Source organism: Cyrtonyx montezumae, unplaced genomic scaffold (assembly GCF_038088225.1).
Source record: "Cyrtonyx montezumae isolate F1298 unplaced genomic scaffold, pur_monq_1.0 scaffold_3, whole genome shotgun sequence".
NCBI lineage: Eukaryota > Metazoa > Chordata > Aves > Galliformes > Odontophoridae > Cyrtonyx > Cyrtonyx montezumae.
The window spans coordinates 33,458,299-33,473,061 of NW_027072034.1; the positions used below are offsets into that span (position 1 = coordinate 33,458,299).

The 14,763-nt window shown below is 42.2% G+C and overlaps 1 protein-coding gene across 2 annotated transcripts in view; it reads right to left on the reverse strand.

Moving 5' to 3' along the window:
• The window catches only part of NPAS2 (neuronal PAS domain protein 2), a 96,928-nt gene that overhangs the window by 57,310 nt on the left and 24,855 nt on the right, over positions 1-14,763 (reverse strand). Inside the window, exon 1 of one of the 2 annotated variants that reach the window (XM_065741139.1) lies at positions 11,869-11,945. The exons of the other annotated variant lie outside the window; for it this stretch is intronic. The gene's annotated coding sequence lies outside the window, so the exon portion shown is untranslated. Of the gene's footprint in view, positions 1-11,868; positions 11,946-14,763 lie in introns of those variants that run through there. 2 annotated transcript variants of the gene reach the window in all.

Genomic DNA, 14,763 nt, shown 5'->3' on the forward strand with positions numbered 1-14,763 from the left:
GAATGGAAGAGACTCTGATGTTGGTACAGGCTGGAGATGGACTGCTGTGGATCAGCCCTGGGAGTCCTGGCAGGCATCAAGCTGTGCAAGATGTGGTGGTGTGCATTTGTGCCCTGGGTGGCATGAATAGGAGGACATGACTTGATTGAGCATTATCTCAACACTTGTTAGACCATGTCTAGGGTAAGAGTGCCCAGTTCAGGACACCCCAACACAGAAAGGATTGGATGGAATTGATCAGAGGGCCCCCAGGGTGGTGGGACCTGAAGCACCTCCCCATGAGGAGAGGCTGGGGGAACTGGGATGGCTCACTGCTGACAAGGGATGTCTTTGAGACACCTAGCAGGCCCACCAGAACCTACAGAGGGCTGACAAAGAGCTGGATTCAGGCTCCTCATGGCAGTGCAGGATAGGAGAGGAAGTAATGAGCATCAGTTGAAAGAAGAGAGGAGAAACTTCCCCATGAGGACAGCCAGGCAGCGGTGGAGACTGCCCAGAGAGGCTGTGCTGTTCCCTTCCTTGAAGGCTATTCAGACATGACAGGACATCCCTGAGCAACATAGCCCCACCCCAGAGCTGCCATGCTTTGAGCAGGAGATTGGATTGGACACTGACAGTGGTCCTTTCCAACATGAATTGTCCTGTGGTTCTGGATCTACTCAGCTGGTTCCACCAGAAACATACTCATGTTCCCTGAATAAATTCCTATATAACATACTTTCTTGAAATCTGTTTTAATGTTTTTTCTCTTCTGTGCTACCAATACCTGTCTCCTCTACACTGACATCTCCTGCTTTATAAACCACCCATCAAGGAGAAAGGAAACGTGAGGAACACGTTTTAACATTACAGATCTGAATGTCATGCATCTGTTATGTCATCTTTAGCCATTAATTTAAAATAATATTTGTTTTATTGTAGAATTAGGGACAAAAAGAAAGAGAGAGAGAAGAAGAAAAAGTCCTGCCATGAGAAAGGCTCTTAACCGCAAAATAAATTTATTTTTCACTCTCTGCTTCTCATGTTCTTAATCTGTTTTAGGTATTTATAAAACTTTAATCTCACAGAAGCCCCAAATGTACGAAGATTTTAACATGCGCTTAACTCTATACTGCTGTAAGAACTCCCCGGCATACTTATATTTTGTACCAAATCCAGGCCTAAACATACAGGTAGAGCTGCACAGATTATTTTGTAATTATTAGCTCTGAAACCTTCCCCTGAAGCTTTGAAGATGGTCTCAGTTATGAAGTATTCTCAGTTGTAAAAATCTGTTCAAGTTTATTTGCTTCTGCAAATACTTCAGTAAGTAGAATAATCTAACATCTGAACCTATGATCTGACAGTCAAACACACAGACAAAACATGCAAACTGGCAGGATATGTGAGTGTAACACTCTGAAGATTTATTTGTCCAAATCTCAAGGATTGTTGTGTTGTTTGGCATGAACTAACTGGGAAGCACTGACACAAACAGAAAATCAGTCATTTTTGATGGGACTGTTGTCAAAGTCCCTGTCTTTGTTTTTTTCCTTCCTAGCAGCAATAGCCTTGACAAGATCGTTCTAATCCTTTCCATCCAATTAAACAGGCTACAGTTGCACTACAGTGTAAAGCAGAATACCCAGGAGCTGAAAGAGGTTGGTCTCATTACCCCCACTTTTTGTCTGTTAACTGTTTAGAGATGGTTCTCAAGGAACCAGGTTACTCTTGTTTTGAAGTCTCTGGACCTGGGTATAACCTTACTAACAGTGGAGAAATTTACTTCAGAAGGAAATTCTGAATTCCTGACAGTGCTGTCAAAATTTACGCGTTTTAATGGTGTCTCATCCACATTTAAGATGCTAAAATATGAGGCCACATGTTTCTGTGGATATTTCAGCAGGAAAGTGAAAGTATACCAGAAACTAAATGAGAAGTCCAGTTTCTTTCTAGGCTTAGGTACTTAAACACACATGGCAGCTCTCCCTCCATTGAGCAGGACCTAAGGTGAAAGTTTGTTCTCTCAGTCGCCTTGCCTTCTCCCTGCCCTGGTGACACCTTGGTTGCTTCCTGGTGGACCCATCTCCACAAAGCGAAGCCTGGGACTGGTCAGTGCTTTCTTTGTTCTTCTCCACCCTCACGGTGTCCCAGCGTGGTGACAGCCATGGGGACATAGCTGCTCTGCCACTGATGGGGGCTGGAGGTGGGAGGTGTGGGACAAAACATAACTGCTACTGCACACAGCATGTAAGAATCAAAAGCTCCCCTGTCCTGAGAAAATGCAAAGCTGTGGCCTAAATCATCTGTTGTACAGAGGAAAAAAATCCCGGCACGATATAAAGAAATACAGATATCAACACCAATAATCCCATCACTTCTGTGTTAACAGCTTGATAACATATCTTCTTATAACTCACACACTGCACTAAATTTTCTGCTCTATAGTAACTATCATATTCCTGTCAGCAGAACTAAATATTTAATCATCTAGAGAAATGAATCATGAAAATCTGTTTTGGGGAGATATTTTTAAACGGACGTTTTGTTGTCATTTAATTTTGAGAATTTGCTGTCTCTCTCATCTCTCAGGAGGGACCTTGTAAGCCTGTGACCATACAGGCTATTGCCCTGTACCACCTGCAGTCTCCCTTGCAGGTTAATCATGTAAGCTAAGGGGTTTTAAGGTCACCTCTGACAAGATCAAGCTCAGGGTCTGGCTGGGCACTCCTAAGCCTAGAGAGACAGAGTCCAGAGATGTGTGGTCTGCCTGTATGCAAGGACTTTGTGGCTGGATGCTCTCCCACTGCTGTCTTGTAGTTTCATGTCTAAGTCTGTAAGACTGACGAGATTTCAGATACAGCATCAGACCAAGGCTGCACCCATTTTTTTCCACCATGTAACGCATTTGTGACTGTGAAACTCTCCCAGAGCAGCCGGAGCCGTGGTGCCAGCACATCCCACCAGTGTTCCAAGTGCTGCTTCTCTCAGCCTGCTCCTGCTACCAGCGGTTCCCATCTTTACACCAACAAAGTTTCTCCAGTGAGTTGTAAAATTCAAATCAGGTTTTACAAAATTAATCTCTGAGGAAAAAGGATAATTATTAAAGAGCATCATTAGTGCTTTGCAATCTTAATTATGATAATTATATTTTTGTAGCTAATATGACTGAACTCCTGCTTTTAAATCCCATTAATAAGCATTTTAATCCTTCTCCTACTGGGACAACAAACCCATAATGTTGAACTTTATATTTACATAGGGCAGTTTTAAATAAAAATGATGTGCTGTTGTTTACTTAGGGTTTCTGTTCTCTTTTATCTGCACTTTGAATATGTACCTTCTCCCAGGACACAAGAATTAAGATGAACTCAGCATCTTGGGCTCAGCTTCTCTTCCTGGCAATGAGAGGGTGGGTGAAGAGGAGACCGAGAGGTTTCAAGAACAGTGTTGCAGTGGCCAGACATGTGGCAGGAAGGAGACTTCATAGGATCACAGAATGGTTTTGGTTGGAAGGCAGCTTTGAAGATAAGCTAGCTCCAATTTCCCTGCTGTGGGCAGGGATGTCTCTCAGCACATCAGGCTGCCCAGGGCCCCATCCAGCCTGGCCTTGAGCACCTCCAGGGATGGGGCACCACAGCTTCTCTGGGCAGCTGGTGCCAGCACCTCACCACCCTCATTATGGAAACTCAGAGAAGCCCAGCTACCACGAGGAGCCCACCTGCACCTTGCTGGCAACCACAATCACTCTACCCCACCACCACATTCTATGACACTGCTGCAAGGAGCCAGTGGATCAAGTTCTTCAAACAGCATGATCTGCAGTGTGTCACCTCCTCCACGAAGGCAGCTGGTGCTGGCCAAAGCCAGGGAGGCACACACACTATGGAGATATGATTTACTACTGAAGTCTGATAGATCTGTTTCCTCTTATTTTGGTAAGCTGTGCACCATACCTGATGGTCAGGGCCAGGGAAAATGAAGGCAGCTGGGAGGAAAGGTCAAAAGAAATCTCAGTAAGAAAGGAATGCCTAAGTCTGCGAAATATTCATCTGGTATGTGAGCAGGAAAAGGCACCTACCCATCCAGCTGCTGAAAATCTTAGAATGTACAACTGACGCTGGTACAAATGGCCTTTTCTGAGCATAGTTTATAATCCCTGACAGAGTAGAACTTGCTGTGTCCTACACTACAAACCACCCACCACCATCCAGTTGCAATGGGCTAGTGGAATTCTTTATAAATCTGATTGCAGACAAATATTTCACGGTTACTAACACAGAGAGAGTAAAAGATCAAAGGTGGAACAGCATACAAATTCAGATATCTCAATAAAGAAATGGAAACAATAAAGCATATATTAAATACTATCTGCCCATTAATCTCTGGAGTAAATTCAGAAAACTAATTAAAAGCTTCTACACAGATAAATGATAAGCTTCTTTATTCAATGAGCTCAACATATGAGCAAACAGAGGTTTGTGTTGATATGATCGTTACTAGTGATTGCATTAAAGCAAATGATTTTTGTTGTGCTACTGGGAATACGGTGATTTGAAAAGCAAAATGCTAAGAGAGAATAAATTCAAATCTTCATTGTACCGAACAGCACATTTCCTGTTCTTTTTTTATTTATTTTGGGTAATGATAACTCTTATAGGTCAGCACAACAAAAAAATGACAGCAACAAAAAAGAAAAACAGCAAAACCCAAACAAACAAACAAACAAACATGAGAACAGACTAAAGCCTGTACAATACCAGCAGAAAATTCTGCATAATCATTCTACAGTGCAAGTGCAGAATTAAAGGGCAACTTTGTCTTCCTGCATGGGAAATTCTCTAATTCATCTGTTGTTACTACACCTTGTGTCTCTTTTCCTGCTGTCAGTGTCAGCAGTGGCAGGGTATTTTGTCTGAATTTTGCAGGGAGGTTTGTTTCCTCAACCGTAATTGATAGATGTTCTATTTTTGTGATGAAACAGCTCTGTGTTGCGTGACGTGGCGTTGCAGTGCTGCATGGGGAGCTCACAAGGCAGTCTGTGCTGCTTTCTGGGGTGCCCAGAGCAGAGCTTCCTGCCAGGCAGCTCTTCTGAGAAGTGCTGCTTGGAAAAGGGGGATCCTGAGCAATGCTTAAGACCACAGATTTTATGGCTGAAATTGTGTATTCGAGATAAATGCAGCACTTGAAATAATTAATTTAAATACATAGTTGGTCTCAATTCAGGTCATTTAGGATCCATTAAAATGGATCTAACCCCAGATACTAAGACATCCTCCTGCTGCTTTGCTGCTATGCAAGAAAATACATCAGCATATTTTATTCTTATAGCCAGGGTGCATTCCAGTGACCCACTGCTGATCAGCATAAGAACAGCCTTATACTGATGAAATGGAGGCATAAGAGCGAACTAGAACTGCTTTTGTTTATAGTTTTTATTCAAACTCAAGCATCTCTCTACTTCATGCTGTACAGTAAACTCTCCCTATTGACTGAAATGGAATAGTGGTTTCAGAACGTCTCAACATAATGCCCTCTTGAACACAGACTAAATGCAGGATACAGTCCAGGGAGTATAAAGTGCATTTAAATGTTAGCATATTCATTCAGCTGCTGTGTTCCAGAAACAGAGGAGTCATTAAAATCCCCATAGCAAAACATCAAATTGTGCCTCTGCCAGATATTAACTTTGAAAAGAAAGAATAAAGGCATTCTGAAAACCATAGTGAAGTACTGATCAGCTGATTCACCTCATGCTCACGTACTGTGAAAGTTACAATTGCAAAATAATGAATCTTTTCTGTGCCAAACGGTATTGGTACGAAAGCATGTTTTGGCTATGATGGGTGCTTCTTTCAATTCTGAATGTGCATTTATCCTTCCTGCTTGCAAGCAAATTTGCTGTCAGAATGTCAGGCTGACTTGCTGTTTTATTTGCCATCTGTGTCATATATTCGTACAGACACACTAAGTGTGTGTCCCAAAAGTTCTGAATTGTTGCATGTTGTTGCATATCATTCATAGTTACGAGGGGTAAAAATCATGAGGAAAAAAAAAAAAAAAAAATAGCCCTGCAGAGAAGGATTTGGGGGTCCTGATGGATGAAAAGATGAGTATGAGCCAGCAGTGCATCTGCAGCCCAGCAGGCCAACTGTATCCTGAGCTGCATCAAAAAAGGGCTGGCCAACAGGGAGAAGGAGGTTACTGTCCTCCTCTGCTCTGCACTTGTGAGGCCCCATCTGGAGCACTATGTCCAAGCCTGCAGCCCCCAGCACAAGGATACAAAGCTGCTGGAGCTTTGTGGCCCAGAGGAGGGCCACAGAGATGGTCACAAGGCTGAAGCACCTTTCCTATGAAGAGAGGCTGAGGGAACTGGGCTTGTTTAGCTTGGAGAAGGCTCTTGGGAGACCTCATTACAGCCTTCCAGTACTGGAAGAGAGCTTATGAGCAGGAAGGGGAGCAACATTTTACACAATCTGATAGTGATAGGACAAGGGGGAATGACTTTAAACTGAAACAGAGAAGATTCAGGTTAGATATTTTGAAGAAGTTTGTTACTCAGAGGGGTGGTGAGGCACTGGTACAGGCTGCCCAGAGTGGTTGTAGGAGCCCCATCTCTGGCTGCATTCAAGGCCAGGTTGGACAGGATCCTGGGCAGCAGGGCAGCAACCCTGTCCATGGCAGTGGGTTGGAAATAAGGTCCCCTGCAACCTAAGCCATTCTATGATTCTACTGTCCTTTGATTCTATGATTCTATTCTACTGTGACTCCGTCTCTTTGTCAGCATACCTGATTCAGCTTTGAACAAGCAGTGAAGCAGGAATGTGGCTCAGTGTAGGCTTGCTAGCTTAAACAGTTACCCAGTGCCACCAAAAATACATTGTACAGGACAGATAGATGTAGGAGGGAAAGAAGGAAAAAGAGAGAAAGGAGAAAAGAGGTGGAAGCAGCTGGCAGTTGATGGGTCAGGTCCCACTGGCTCCCAGACTCGTGCAAAACACCTGGGAGAGGCAGTCACAGGGCTATGGGTTCAGATGGGGAAAAGTGGAAAGTTCCTAAAATCCCCCCCAAAAAAAGAAAAAAGAAAAAAAAAAAGAAAGGTATCATGAAGGCATTACTGGGAAACCAGGAGAACAGCTTTTGTTACAAGATGGATCAGAATTTTTGGTCACAAGGATGCTGTTGTTGCTCTTGCCTGGTGGGTTTCAAACCGTCTCAAGAGTGTCTGTAGTGTAGCAACTTTAGTGTCAGCTGAAAATATGTTAATTTATAGAAACTATGACAAAAGTAGTATAAAATCCAATATGACAGCACTCCATTTTCATACATCCTACTGCCACATTATTATGGGGGTATTGGGCTACGGGGGTTCGTTTTTAATCAGTTGGTTCCCCTTGGGTGTTTTTCCCTCTACATTCACCTCGCTTTGCATACTTCAGAAGGCAAGCTCCTGAAAAAACTTTTCTGATGGTTCCTATTGTTTCCTACTTCAAGTGAAAAAAAAAGTACATGATGTTAAATCTGAACACCAAGACTCTGTGAATGTGTAAACTTCAGAACTCTAAACCTTTCAGACTGTGCCAATGTAAACCACCCCGAAGTGCAGAGAATTAAGTACACTTTATCCTTTCTGTCTATGATTGAATGTGTTCCAGTACTCCTAAAATTGGCAGCGAGGAGTCTCTCAAATCCCTCAAAGCAGAGCAGAGCTTTTTCAAATGGGTGACGGAAAAAGAGGGCAATCCTCATCCAAATCTCAATCCCATCCATGTAGTTCTCTCCTTTGAAAACTCTTACCTTTTGTTTTTAATCACCTCATCCTTGAGGACACAGGAAAGGAAAAATAAAACCTATATTTGCCAAGTGAAATGCTCTCTATTCCCTTAGTGAAGATGACACACAAATTTTAATGAGCACTTTCGCAAGGCACATCTGCCTAATATATCACCCACCGTTTTACGGTTTGCCCCACTGCTGTCAAGCCTACCTGCTGTCAAGAAACACAAGTTTCTTGCTCCAATCCTTGGCAGACAAAATGGCTGAGATGAACATTTTGGGAATCCAACCATGGGTTTTCTGATCTCCTACCTGCCCTTCATCTCCTTTTCCATGGTACCCCAGGCCAGCACTTTCTCCCATCTGCAAGCCAACACTGTTCCCACACCCCTTCCTCATCCTGGACCTAGTGCATGGGTCAGAGGCTTTGCATGAGCATTACCATTGGTAACACACTGCATGAGTTGGAGATGAACATCTCGGTACCTGTGAGCACTGCCAAGCCACTTAAAGCCCAATATAAAGTGCATATGGGCCATAAGGAGATGGAGTTTAGCTGCTGCTATGCAGATGGACAAAAAGGACTGAGCTGGAATAGGAAAGCCACTCAAAGGCTTCACCCATATCCTCCTAACTTGGAACTGTTTCACTGGAATGAACAGCTTCAGTTTGTCCACAGTCTAATTCCAGGCTATTTTAAAACTGACATTATTCTGAGAAATAATGCTGAGTCCTAAACTGTACTGTGAGGCATGCAGTAAATTTTAAGTCAGCTAAAGAGTGAGGAATGAAATGCGAAATAATATTTTTCCTGATATGTTTTTTTTTTTCTCTCTTCATGGAAATATTGATGGGAAGGATAGTAGTACTGCTGCTGAATGGTGAATCGCGTGGCTATAAAGATACATTATGTGCATCAGTCCAACAGGCAGTTCTCTCAATCTTGCTTCCTCTGCAAATGCAGTTATCTTGCTCTGGCACTTTGCAAAATCCTCTAAATTACTATTAAATTAAATACTTTTAATTTATGGGGGATTTTCGCTGAACTCATATTTCTCTGCCATTAATTATCAAGTATTTTACCTACTCCATGAAAAACATTAATAAATCAATCTAAATGAACTCCTACCTTCCCCACTGAACTGGGGCTGCACGCCATCAGTCACACTCCGACCTGGGAAGGTTATATTTCCTTTGGATTCATCGCTAATTTCATTTTGAATCATGCATTTCTGAGTGGGCTCGGGCCACATTTTTAAACAGGAGATTTTTAAGCTAGTGAGGGGAGTATGCTGAAGTCGCACGAATATGTGGATGGATTTTCAGATGTCTTCTGTGATTTGAAACAATTTCCCTTTTGCAATACATCTTTCCTTCCTTTTTTCTTTTTTTTTTTTTTTTTATTTTCCCCAGAAACAGTAATTACACTAGCTATCTTTCAAATAAAATACAACTTTCAGTGTATTCTTAGACACCATGGGGCTCTGGGGAAGTATTGCTGGAAACACAGGTAGCAATAAATCACTGAAATTGCAGAACCTGTGGGTGTTTAGAAAGGTGGTAAGATGACTAAATATGGATTTCAGTGCTGAACTCTCAGCGCCCAAAATTGAAAATATTGACCTTGATATGCAGGGCTGGTCCTCAGTGTGCCTTAACAGGGCAAAAGGATTTGCAAAGGTTCAATGCAGGTGAGTCATGTCCCAAAGTATAGACAAAGTAGGACTGTGTTAGTAAAGCAGGCAGGTGAGGTTTTCCCATGCTGTCAACACTACTGGGGACATTCTTATTACTCAAAACAGCGTTGCCCCAGAGTGAAAAAACAAGTCTGTAATTTCACAGACCAGACAACAAAAGTAGATATTCCCATTTCATCCGCTGTTTGCCAAAGCCGACACAAATCTTGGCAAAGGAACGTGTTTTATGAAGTTATGTGGACTGACTTAATGTATTAATCTTTACAGCGACACAGATTATTAGAAACTCAATGACATGTGGAATGTTTTATGATGTGCTTTCACTCTGATAAATAGCTAATCACCATATATTTGTGACAACAGAACATTACAGGAAGCGGTGATATGTGCTCTGAAAAACACCATTGGTCCTTTTATGCCCTCTGCATAATGTTCTGTCATCTGTGGTGCTTAACTTTGCAGCATTGCTTTCAAAAATACCAAAAATGTTCATTATTGAGAACCCTAACATTTGTCAAACGCCTCCTTTCTGGTCTTTTGTGATGGTGTTTTTATTTCCCCCAGTAAAAGTGCATTACATGCCATTTGACAGCTGGTAATTGTATGCGTATTGAATTAAAGCATTGATTTTAATTTTCAAAGTCAAACTCACTCTCTTTTAGCTGAATGAATTACTTTTTTTCATTAGAGAAAATATTGGTGCTGGACTTCAGATACAGGATCAGAGCTTACACAGCCTGTCCCCAGGGATATTTTCTACTGCTCACTTTTTGAAATATTGAAAGGTTCTAACTTAGCCATTATCCAGGAAAAAAAAAAAAAGAGAATAAATCTCCAAATGGTTAGCACAGCTCCTAAATTCACTGCTAGCTTTCAGCTATTTTCTGCTGCATTCCAATTCCCTGGCTGCTAGGATGGTTTTTTGTCATATAGGATAAGAAATAACAGGCTGGGCAAAGAGTGGATGAGAAACCTCGAAAGAAATGCAGGTGTTGTGTGGAATTGCACAGATTATGCCATGGATATCAGTCCATATTTGAGTCAATGGTAAGGCACGTTTAAGAAGACTCTCTGGGAAACAGAGGCTCTCTTGATACCCTTATTTCCCCTTTATTATCCTTTTCATAGATCCAGATACTTTTCCCTCTCTAATCTGCTCCTGTGGGACTTAAGTGCAGACTGAAGCAGTCACTCTCATGTGGAAACCATAGGGGAAAAAAAAGAAAAGGGGGATCATAGGTTGTCATCCCAAAGAGATGTTCAAAAAAGTACTGTAGCTTTGTGCCAAGTTTCAGAAGACAGGCTTCTTCTACTGCTCTCTCAAAACCTAATCACCATGAGCCAAGTCTCTGACCTGTTGCTCTTATCATGCATTCAAAGACATCTGCTGCTTCCTTATTCTTAGACTATCAAACCAATTATCTCTGTCTCAGTCTGGGTTTTGTCCCACTCTGGAGTCTGTGAAGCTGTTCAGCCTGCCCTGACATCCACCCCCTTCACCAGGGAGAGCCTCCTCCTCCCCTCCTCCATCCATACTTGGTATCCTGCAGTGTTCAGCTGAGATGGGGAGGCCGGGCCACTCTGCCCTCACTCCCAGCACTGAGGGGGAGATCAGACCGCTCTGCTCCCACATCAGTGAGAAGCAGCAGCAACTCCCTTGAAAGAAAAGGGGCTGAAGTCCTGTAAACCTGGCTTGGACTTACCGCCTAGTCCTGAATGCCAAGCTGCTAAGGCTGAGCTGGAAGAAGCAAGAGCAGCAGTTGCTACCCTTCCACAAACAAGTTTCCTGCTAACGAGGAGTCACATTTTGGACAGGAAACATACCCACTACCTACAACTCCAGCTACCCTGCAGATGTGACATTTGGCAGAAGATTTTTTTGTCACACCACGTCTCCTCTATTTGTTTCATAGAGCACTGAACAAAAAACTCTGCAGAGTTTAAGAATCAGTTTTAATACTATGTTTTGATTCCTCCATGCCTCAAGATCCTGTGTGCATGCCATAGCTTCCTCTTATTTCTCTATCTAGCAATTCACTGCCTTCCTCACAAGCACTGTTACAAAATCCAGCGATAAGACTTAATTCAATCCTGTCTCCCACTGAAAAAAAATACTGTATGTGGAGAAAAGCAGATGATGTCCTGGCTCGTGCATTTTTGCAGCTCTGCTGGTATACGTGAAAGAAAATGCTTGTCCACATTAGTTACTCTGGATCTTTTCTCCTCTAAAACCTGTGATTTTTTTTTTTTTTTTTTTGCAGCTGTGCATTAAAATGGGTTTTCTCTGAGGCATAATAAAAATATCACAGTAGTGACATACATCATCTTTTGGACGCCATGTTATGTGATGAAATTTTTCACGGTACACTTAGTTTGCATTTGTCCAAAGTAACTGAAAGTGAGAATGTGCACTGACCTGCTCCAGAGCAATCGTATTAGCCACCAATAATGCAGAAGATCACGTGCGTCAATTTGACTCTGTGCAGCACAGTGTGTTTATTATTTCTGCAATAAACTGTGGAAGAAAATAAAGTGTGAGAGCGTTTCAATCATGTCTAGCTGTCCTACAGCTACAGTATTACTTTAACAGTAGAAGCAGATTAAGAATATATGCACAGGTCTTTTCTCTGTCTCGCACATATGTCTGTTCTACCAACCAATTTTTGCTTTTAATTCTTATTTTAGTCAAGCTCTTACGGCCTTTACAAATAGCTGATACAAATGCTGATCTCTATTTCCACAGTCAGACCAGCTACTGTTACACTGCTTCAATTTCAGTGTGTTAAAGGAAGTGACTGGTTCAGGAGTTTGTTGCTTATTTGAGGGGTAGCTGCTTTTCTTCACATGAAGGGAGCAATTGATTCAATTTCTTTTCTGTACAGAGTTTGCTCATTAATAAATTTACTCTGTAAAAATGGAGGGTGCAATTACAGATGAAGAGAGATCACGCACGCACCAGAATTAGGGAACCTGATACTAATCAGAGCCATGTCTGTAATGAGGATTTTCTGAGAAGCTGATGCTCCTTGGAATGCAAAGGTGAACCATAATGCAGCACATAGGATTGCTTTATCTGGAAATAATAGTATTGATAGCAGATCTTCATGTGGGGTTGAAAGGATCATGAGCATTTTTTGGCCTCCATCCAAGGACAGCCATGAAGAATTTGGAGAATTAGTGGCCTCTTCAAGAAAAAAAAAAGCTGGCAGCCCTGGGACGATGTAGATCTTATATACCGTTCTTTTGTCATTATGATTACACAAGCTTCTGGCCTTGTCTTTGCAAAATATTAAAAGATTTTAAATGGGCTTTATCCTAGAGAGACAGATTCCAAAACGATGTTACACAAATAAAGTGATGAATGGGATGCCCAAGTATCGTTTATTTCCTCTTGGAATTGGTGACCTTCCATCACTCAGTACTTTCCTTCACACTCCCTCACTTGCGAATTATAAGTTAATCAAGAGCACAATGGAAACAATGCATGCATAGCCTGCTCACTGCATTCATCTCTCTCCTCAGGGTGGATTACGGATGTTGAAGTTGTAATGAGTTTTCTTTTAGTCCAGTTTTGACCTCGATTCTGACTTTACCAGCAAAAATTTATTGTGTGAGATTACACAAGATGCATTTGGAAAATACACTGGGATATGGAAAAGGGTTTGTGAAGCAGGATTAGTTTAAAAAAGTATCTCCTGGCTTTTAACTACTCTGATGTAAAGAGAGGAATGGGAATGGAAAAGAGGTCTCCTGTACTACATCCTAAATCCCACTCCTGGTTTTGCCACAGAGAATGACTTTGATGCTACTTCACACTTATCAGTGCAGAGAAAGCAGTATTTCAGCGTGCCGATCTGTTTCACAGAGCTTGAACCTGGGCTTGTGGGACTGTCCCTCAGAAAGAATGCAATGCCTCTCTCGCAAATATTTATTTTCAAACTATACAGATACACAATACCAGTGAATGGAATACCAGGAAAAACTGTTCTCACACAGCTGATAATACCAGTGGTAACAAAGAAGGAATTGTTCTCAATACAAAGAAGAGTTGATCTGAAAGGTAAAGAGAGGTGGTAATTAATTTCCTTTAATAGTCACACTGGGATCTCCTGTAGTGTGCGGTCTGATGTTAATAATATATTTTCCCCCCTATAATTAATGTTCATGTTCTGTTCCTGGGGGATTCTTCTCCACTATCCTCAGCACTGTCATTACTTAAGCACACACAAGCAACTCGAGCACCTTGGTCGATGCAGTAACTAATTCAAGCTCTGATTCTCTTGCCCGTACCTGATCTTCTGCCACACGAATGGCAAATGCCATCACTGGAACATGCAGCCTCGAGAAAGATGGGAAATAATAAAATATTTTGCCCTATTTCAGGGGCATGTTAAATGTTAACAAAACAATAGGATAGCACAAAGAGCGAATGACCCCCTCTTCCTGTCCTGGTTTCTGAGGCTTGATGTTTAGGGAACGGGAGGTGGAGACTGGCTCCTTGGGGACTTCGTGGAGTCACAAGGTTGTGCCACAGCAGAGCAACCCGTGGCTCTCAGGCTGGGTGTTAAGGGCATAGGCAGAGAATGAAGCCAGGGTAGAAGCAGCACAGCACTGGCTTCTGCTGGCTGGCTGCTAGCCTCTGGTGTAAATCAAAGCCAGCCTGAAATAGTTGCTCTGTGCACCAGAAGCCAGTCAGCATCAGAACTACCCTAAGATCCTCCTATTAAGCCATGTTGTGTGTTCCTTGGATGCAAACATGGGCATGATTTTACCCTTTTTTGGAAAGAAACAAATCTGAGTGATGAGTTGGCCCTTAATAGAAAGAGCAGAAAGGCGAAAAGCTTAGAAAGGACTAGGAAAACAAATTCTGTGATGTTGCACCATTTTCCCCTGGAATTTTACGCTGGTTTTTATTGTAGGGATCCTGCAAGACAAAGCTGCCATGGAAGTTACTCTTTTCCCTTTACCTTTAAATTACCTTGAGCTTGCAAGGGATGCTGATGTGCATTCACCACGTTTCAGAAGATACGGGAGGATGACTCTCAGCAGACATGGAAGAAAAGGAGAGAACATGACAAAGAGCTCAGATAAATCCTTTCTGCTTCTAAAAGACAGCTGAGATGCACGCTCAGGAGAACACAGATCCAGATGCCCTTATTTATTTATTTATTTATTTATTTATTTATTTTCTTTTAAGGGTGCTATCTTGTGCATTTGGACAAAAAGTTCCCAAAACTAGGTGCGACATCTCCCACTGCTCTACCCTCCATGGCTGCTGCTGCTGCCCTCTCCTAATGCAAGTTCCCACCTC